Source organism: Corapipo altera, unplaced genomic scaffold (assembly GCF_003945725.1).
Source record: "Corapipo altera isolate COAL_440 unplaced genomic scaffold, ASM394572v1 140b, whole genome shotgun sequence".
NCBI lineage: Eukaryota > Metazoa > Chordata > Aves > Passeriformes > Pipridae > Corapipo > Corapipo altera.
Window position 1 is genome coordinate 861,704 of NW_020884956.1, and position 8,934 is coordinate 870,637.

Consider the following 8,934-nt stretch of genomic DNA (forward strand, 5'->3'; position numbering starts at 1 on the left):
TTAATAACACAGGAAAAACTCTACCCACACAGCCTGGGCTGATTCATCCCTTCCTCCCTTTGTTATGAGTCAGATTCTTTATTACCTTTTTGTTGAATGAAAAGCTCACTACGGCACAGTCAGTGGGAGTTTTGACATCAGTGAGGTCACGGCTTGATTACCTCACCAAGTAATATTGAAAATATCCTTGTGCATTTAAACCTGTGCAATCTAACATCTCCAGAATTAGAAAAAAGCAGTTACCTGCAGGAATTATGCTGCAGGTGCAACATCTGCACCTCACAGCTTTAATCACAATGAGAGGTGTACAGAGACTGCAGAGAGACCACAGCCATTAACAAATACCTCCAAAATATACTAAGTTTCAACTCATTTGAGGATTGAAAGGTTCTTTGGCCAAAAAGGAATGCTACATGTAGGAGGCCTCATGTTGTGGTTTAGGAATGTTTTGTTTTGGGTTTTTTTTGAGAGTTTTATATATATATATATATATATATATATATATATATATACAGCTTTATATATATACAGTTTTATATATATAGTTTTATATATATAGTTTTTTATATATACAGTTATATATAGTGTTATATAGAGAGAGAGACAGTATATATATATATAGATAGATAGATAGGTGTATGTGTATATATATATAGTGTATACACACACACACACACACAAGCACAGGTATCATTCCCTTAGTCCATGGCTGTCCCTCCAAAATGTCTGTTATGTGGCAGAGAGGGCTCACAATCTGACTGTAATCTGGCATACTCATCCTCCAAAAACCCACAGCACCTAGGAAGGCCTGTGTTTCCTTCTTGTTGATTGGTGAGGACATAGCAGCTATTTTATCCTGCCATTTTATTCCTGAAAACTGAATTTCCTGGGCAGGTCCTTTGACCTTACTTTGCTTTATGTCAAAACCAGCCTTCAGGAGGATCTGGATTATCTTCTCCCTTCTCTCCCCTGCTGTGTTGCCCCACACGATGATGCCATCAACGCATTCCAAGTGTTCTGGAGCCTCACCCGTTTCCCGTGCAGTCTGGATCAGCCCATGGCAAACTGTAGGGCCGTGTTTCCAGCCCTGGTGTGTTGGTTCCAGCTGTGCTGGATGCCCCTCCAGGTGCAAGCAGGCTGTGGCCTGCACTCTGCTGCCGAAGGAATGGAGCAGAACTCAGTAGCAGTGCCGATGGTGGCACCAGTGGGCTGCCTTGGACTCCAGCTCCTGCTGAGCCCCTATGTGTCCAGCACAGCGGCATCAGGGGTGGGGTGTCTTCATTCAGGCCACGAGAATCCACTGTCAGTCTCTCCTCTCCATTGAACTTGCACACTGGCCATATAGGGCCATTAAAGTGGGAGTGAGTCTCATCTCCTGGCTGGGGGTCAGGGCGTCCCGGTCCGTGTGCTGTTGCCGACGTTGCACTTCTGTGGTACCCGTTGTTCTTCAACCCTCAGCAGCCTCACAGCAGAGGGGTCCTCTGAGAGACCAGGCAAGGTATTAAACTGTCTGCTTTCTTATGTCTCCACAGCAGCTATCCCAAAAGCCCAATCCTTTTGAATCCTTGAAACACCCTCTCCTGAGGTAACCCCTGGCAAGGATACGTAGAGCCTCTGGGCCAGTCACAGTGGCATGGGTTTGCCATTTGTTCCCAGGCAGGCTCACTTCAGCTTCCAGTACAGTCAGCTGTTGGGATCCCCCTGTCATCCCAGAAATAGAGATGGATTCTGCCCCTACATATCTCGATGGCATCAGGGTACATTGTGTGCTGGTGTCAGCTAAAGTCCTGTTCTCTCGTGGGTCTGTTGTGCCATGGGATTCACGCACTTCAGTAACCCCGAACGTCCCTTTCCCCCACCGGGCTGGAGGTAGGGCCTCTCTAGTCCTGCTTGTAGTATTTGTTGTTCACTTCTTGTAAATATGAACTGAAGGTCCTTCCAGGAGGACAGGAAGTACCATCAGCCCTCCTATTCTGCCTGAGGACTTGCCCACAGGAAACCAGAGCCACATTTATCCCTGAAGAATTTCCAGTGGTGGTTCTTCCTCTTCTCAACTCACGTACCCAGGCTGCTGGGACAGAGGTGTGTTTTCCATCCCATTTCCTCGTGTCCTCTCCTTGGTCATGCAGGTAAAACCACAGGTTACCTCGTGGTGTGTCCCCTCTCTCTCAAGCAGGGGGACACTTTGGTTTGTACTGGTGGGACATGGGACTTTTCCTCTTTAGATTGCTGGAAATCCTTAGACAGTCTTTTCACAGCTGAGACACGGGCACGTAGGAAGGAAGAGAGACTTTCTTGATCTTGCCTGAGTTGGGGAACCCAGTTATCCACTCTTTGCTCTCCTTTTTTCCATGACATGACTGCCAATGAGTTGGTGTACGACCATGGCATGCTATGTAGAAACTTTCACTCCATGGGTTGTGTACACTGGTCCTCATCTGGATCTAGAGGGGACTGTTTGTTTTTTGAATCTGTAAAGAGTACTTCCCTACTGGAACAAAAGTAGAAGGGTAAACTGAAAATAAACTGAATTGTAATGGCTTCATCATCTAAAAAAAACCAGACACAAATTGCCAAGATAGGCTGCTGTACATTTAGAACACGAGAAGTGAAAACACTCGTACAAAGGCAAAATTCTACATATGAGCCAAGCATAGCTAATGAAATAACATTTTTGAGAGTGCTCAAAGAACACCTCCAAAACTGCCTCACTTCTCCTATCAGTCCCACAGACCCCCGTGTTTTGTCGGTGTGGATTTCAGCCTTTTAGGCAAAAAATTCTCCATTTTGCTGCAGGAAGGTACACAGCTTGCAATCTTCTAACCAACTATCTCCCTGCTTGAAGAAACTGAGGTTTCATTCTGACCTAAAATACAGTCAAGCTTTCAACAAGTTTTTTTCTGTTCAGGTGTACTTATGAGCTGGGCTGCCTGGAGAATGGAGCATCACAGGCCCTAAACAAGAAGAATCTAAATTGCTCAGTGTCCCTCTCTTCCTCTCTCTGCTGCTGCCCTCTGTTGTGTTTTCTGCCTTTTAAATGACACTATGGGATATCTGTCTCCAAGTTCACAGGCCAGTTTTACTTCTGTAAAAGTCCAGGCTGCAAATATCAACAGCAGAATGTACAAGGGACTTCTCTGCAAGTCACTGTCTTCTCAGTCAGACACTCTGATGTCACTGCTTACTTTGTAAGAACAGATAATGAAAACCTTCCAACAAGCCTGCAAGCAGCAGGTATCATTTCTGCAAATTACTTACAAATTAAACCATCCCTCTCAGTATTTTCTACAAGCAGCAAAGGAATAACTGGGAAATGTCTTTGTTTACTGCTGACTGCAGTATCCCAAACAGTTCCCCTACTCCTCAAAGTTCAGAGCTGACATGTCACACTCTGGCAAATCCTTTCATGACACATCCATCACATTATACAGGCATGACACATGTAGCTGGACATGCCTGTCGAAGCATGACACATCACAGGAGAGTGTGTGGGGAGAGCAGCCCTATGAACTGGGGTTAACAGGCGGTGTGGCTTCACTTGATGTTTTTATCAAATGATTTCACCCAGATCCTTGTGAATAACATGCAGGCAGCAATGCCAGCTCCCAGGCAAACTGGAGATGTCTCCCCCTGAGCCTATAGCCACTGTCGCAATAAAGAGCTACTAAATATTTGACAGCCTCTAATACTTCCCTTCTCCAGGCAACTGCCCTTATGATAAAAGATGTCTCCAATATGCACGCTCTGCCCGCAGGAGTCACTTCGCTTTTTCCTCTTCACAGACACGGAGGGATGAAAAATTAAACTCGATCAGGTGTGCACGTGAGAGATGCAGACCCCGAGCTGGAAATCCCCAGAGGCCAGTGGGATATTCTGGCAAAACATCACCCCACAGTCGCCCCGTGTTCACGTTCTGCCCTGGGTGTGTGCTGTTGGCCATGGTCACAGAGAGCACACTGGGCCAGATCCAGCTTCAGTCTGATTCACTTTGGCTCTAGGTGCTTTCTGAAGTTAAGTAATATTTAGCCATTATTGTGATAAGCTCTGGATACAATTTCATGATAATGAAAATTATTAGTCACACTGGCACAGGAGTTAAAGATCTTCTGGAGCAATTGTGTCACTTTGAGAATTCCTTAAAATGCCAGACATCGGCTTTTTATTTCACCACTTCATATAAATGCTAAGCTGTTGACATATTTCTTCACATGCTGTTCTTCCGTAGCACCTTGATAGAATCTCAGCAGCTGATTCTCAAGAACAGGTTAGTTTTGTGCTTCTAATTCAGCTATAAATCAATAACAGGTACAGATCCTGGAGTTTTGGCAACTGTCTAGGGTAAAAGCTTATTAAAAATATACCTACTAGGACAACTTAAATTTATTACCCTACAGCTCCTCAGAGGTACTGTGTCTGCTGTGATTAAGTCAAATAAAGTGTGGCAATATATCATCTTTTTTGACCACCTTACACATGCAACTCATTTTTTAAATGTTCACATCATGCCAGTTAGACAGCAAAAGAGAAAAGCTGTAGCAGCAGCAGCAGCTGAGAACAAAGCTAAAATCTAAGCTGACACCTCTCAAAATTTAATTTCTGGTCTTTAAAAGTCACTTGGCTCAATCAGGGTTCTATAAAACAGTGTTATTTCAACAATTTAGTCTCCTAATGAAAAAATGAATATTCCCATTAGAACATATTTTCCACTGATGCAACTGCTGTTAGTCAACAAGAGGAAACATATTTTATTTTTGAATATACAGGCAGGCAGATTCGTTGTTTCTCTCTTTTTCACCTCAGTAAATTCACTATTATGAGGATAAAGCATGAAAAGCTGCTAGAAGACAAATCTCTCTTCCAATTACATACATAAAAAATATGTTACTTATTCATCCCAAGTTAATTTTTAAGGCTTTCATAAAAGCCCAGTACTATGATCTTTTCTACTCCAGATGGAAAGTGTTTTATTAGACTAATTCAAGACAAGACTTCACTTTCAACTCATAACAACTGAGAATGTCACATGAAAACCAGTAAGCATGTTCTGGCCAGAGCCTGAGCAAGTTCTCTTGGCTTGTATTTTCCATGTTTTGCGTTTAGACCATACAAGAGCAAGTCAAAGGTAGGTATCGTAAGAACAGCCACTGAATACAACATGTATTCATGTACAACATACTAAATGCAACATGTTTAGTTATAAAAACTTTGCTTTTCGAAGCTGAAACTCTTTTTGCTGAGCTTGAGACCACGTTGTATGACTGACACGGGGATCTGGTTGCAGACTGTGCATGAACAATCCAGAGCCTCCTGAATTCTTCGGGAATTCATGTCTCATATATTTCCTCCTTGCCCACACGAGCTGGAAAATTAAGGGAAACATGAATAACGATTGAGAAACACCGTGTGTTTTAGGAACCATTCAAGAAAGTCATGGTTAAATTACCTACGTGTAATATCCACAGAGAGAACCCAAACAGTTACCGCTCAAGGTGTTATACTGCTGACTTTATCACGAATTTTCAAAAGCAAACAACAACACACTTGCTACCGGCAGTTAAATTTTTGTTTGGTTCCGCCTTGACGCGATTCCAGAGATTCATTACAGCTCTGAAACTGCGGGACAGCCCCGTCCCGTCCGGGTAAAATAAGTGCAAGGTGGAGAAAAAAGGAAAAAGCGGTTCCCACCGCACAGGCACCGCTGGGATTCGAACCCAGGATCTCCTGTTTACTAGACAGGCGCTTTAACCAACTAAGCCACGGCGCCGGGCGGTGAACGAGGCGCCGCCGCAGCCCCAACACGGCTCCGCCGCCGCCCCCTGAGAGCCGGGGGAGAACGGCCTGGGACGGAGCGACTGCCCGCCTTGGTTGCGGCACGAAACACGCAAAGACCGCAGGGAAAAGATACATAAATGTCAGCCTTTGGGCTGCGGAAATGAAGCCGCAGTGTGCACACGCCCCGCCCTGCTGCGTGCTCTGATCCGCGCACACACACACACCCCCCGCCGCAGGGTGGGGACGAGCGCGTGTTCGTACGGGCTAAATAACCAGGAAAAGCGGTTTGGGTGGTTTTTAGGGAGCTGGTAAGAATGGTTCACACCTCACGGAAGCGATGCTGCTCCCAGTGAGCCCCTGCAGAGCCCCAGCCCGGTGCCTGCGGGGCGAACGAGGACAGCCCGCACCGAGCAGTGCGGGGGAGCCGGGTCAGCACCGCACACGAGATGTTGCCCAAAAGTGGCACTTGAGCCTCGGAGACTCAGTTTGTGAGGTTTACAGGTCAGGCACTCTTTAATCAGCACCTGAGCACTGGCTGTCATCTCACCAAGGTGCACGCCCGGGTATTTTTGCTACAGCTCGTGTGTCACATCACATGATTATTCATTTTTCGTTCCCCGGATTGCTGTTACATGTTCCTGATATTTCCCAACATATATGCACGTCCTTATAAGGTCTCTGAGGGTCTTCATCAGGGGTCTTCAGTGGTCCTTCTGTGTGAAGCCCCCTCAAAGTTCTAAGTAATGTCTTGTGAACTTCTTCAGAACAATGCACATGGTTAACAAGTAACCGGGTGTTTCCTGGCTGCCTGCCTCAGTTCCCTCCTCATTGTTTTATCTTTAAATCACTTAGCTCAGCTATTTCTAGTTTTCTCTAGTTTCTATGTTGTAGATACCATCAGTTCTTGTTACATTTCTAAACCCCAACATTAGAGCCAGCCCCTAACCCAAGGTCGTTGGGAAGGATCCCATCAGGTCCCCATCAGGGGCCTCCCAGTACTTGAAGGGAGCCTTCAATAAAAACGGAGAGAGTATTTACAAGAGTGATAGGACAAGGGGGAATGGCTTCAAAATGAAAGAGAGTAGGTTTAGATTAGGTATCAGGAAGAAATTCTTTACTCTGAGGGTGGGGAGGCCCTGGCACAGGTTGCCCAGAGAAGCTGTGGCTGTCCCATCCCTGGAAGTGTCCAAGGCCAGGTTGGACGGGGCTTGGAGCAACCTGGGCTGGTGGAAGGTGTCCCTGCCCATGGCAGGGGTGGGACTGGATGGGCTTTAGGGTCCCTTCCAACCCAAACCATTCTGTGATTCTATAATTACTCACCTGGAGTGTAATCAGAACCTGCAAAGCATAGAAATTGCTGTGGCAATTTTACAGGCACCCAAGGCATATTTACAGCCAAATTACAGGTGTTAGTCTCCAAATAACTCCCAGAGGAGAGCAGACACTCTTACCTTAGTCTTACCTTTCAGCTTTCTCATCAGGTACCTAAGAATGGGGACTGGGATAATCACTCAAACTACAGTGGCACAAAAGCCAGAAAAAAAGGCAGATAAATGTCCTGCTTATGAATTGTCCATAATTACCACACTCTCCCCCAAACATACCCTGCACAGATGTGAACCTACTGCTGCAGGTGAGAGCAGTGCAGGGCTGGAAACAAGCTGACTCACATGGCACTAAACAGGTAATGGACAGAAACCAGCAATAAGTAAAACTTGCTGCTTTTATTAAAACCAGAATGTAGGAATTAATTTTTCCTTATTTTTCTCAATTTGGGAAATAGAGTATTAATTCAAAAGAAAACTTCCAACCTGCTCACACCACTGATGTGAAATGAACCAAGCCTCTACAAAGCTACTGCTTTTCTTTTCCTGTTTCAGTGGGAAAAATTGGAGCTTTGATTTTCCAGCTGAAAGGAGAAAGAAAGAAAGAAAGAACATTTTCAATTCTAATAGAAGATTAATTATTCTAGGACTAATCTTTTCTAAAATACAGAAGTTACTTCTGTATTACTAGCTACATTAAAGCCAAATTAATTAATCTATAAAATATGCATATTTTATGAGATCTGTTTAAAGAAAAAACAAAACAAAACATGAGGAGCACAGACACAGCATTTTCTTTTAGCCTCTGTAAAAAAAAAAAAATTTAATTAAGCAGCAAAGAGGGGAAAGATTGCTGGAAAATAACACAATTTACCACCTAATACTTATTCAAAGCCATAAATCTGTACAAAAATAATATGCCCTAGAAATAATTTTCATTTAACCTTCACATAATTTAAACAAGGGTGGAAAAAAAACCCCTAGCTACTAAGATTTCTTTGTATTCCACAGCTTAACTGCATTCCAGGCTGTCACATGTCCAGTCCCAAATATTTTCTCCAGTTTAAGTTCCTTTTAGAAGGAAAATATGAAAAGGTTGAAACTCCTACTTTTAGGAATAAGGCTTCCAAATATTTTGAGACATTACATTTTTTATTCATTGGCATGTATACTGAATAGGACTGATCCTAATAAAGGACTTCTGCCCACACTCCTTGTTGGAGGGAGCCTTTATTACACAGAATTCATTTGTGCTGCATCATGCCAGACATGAACTTACTCTCAGTGCCTGAAAGCTCCTTTACCAGGTATTTGTAAGGGGTATGACAACAAGTTGGACGAAAGTTCATGGTCTTATTCACTGTTTTACTCAAAAAAACTCTTCCTGGTGTCCACTGACAGCAAAGATTCTTGTTTGTTGTTGTAAAGAGGGATGGGTCATCCAAAGAACAAAAGGAAACCTGTCAATAATTTGCATAGAAATGTATTTTCTTTGGCAAGATTGAAATAGTGTATTCATTTAAAATTGTTTTAAGTTTCCCAAAGGACAAGTAAGCAATTCAATTCCTTAGCACCATGCAGCATAACTAATATTTCTACTCCTGGGGATTCTATTCTTCACCTGATACATCACAGCTATTAAATGGATTAGTGCAATGTGTTTTATTATTCTTCATACAGAATACTGTGGGTACAGCAAGGTTAGGGCAAAGTTTTAGCTTTCTGTGTCTATTATATACAGCTGTACAGTCCCAAGACTACCAGATTAATTCAAAGATCAGGAGAAACAGAAGGTGGAAATGGCAAATTTTTTCTCACTGGAGAAGCCAGATGACAG

The 8,934-nt window shown here is 43.7% G+C and overlaps 1 non-coding gene across 1 annotated transcript; it reads right to left on the bottom strand.

Annotated features, from left to right (window-relative positions):
• Window positions 1-5,690: 5,690 nt before the first annotated feature.
• TRNAT-AGU lies at window positions 5,691-5,764 on the bottom strand. Its single transcript has one exon. It is a non-coding gene; the product is annotated as a tRNA-Thr (tRNA).
• Between the last annotated feature and the right edge of the window lie 3,170 nt (window positions 5,765-8,934).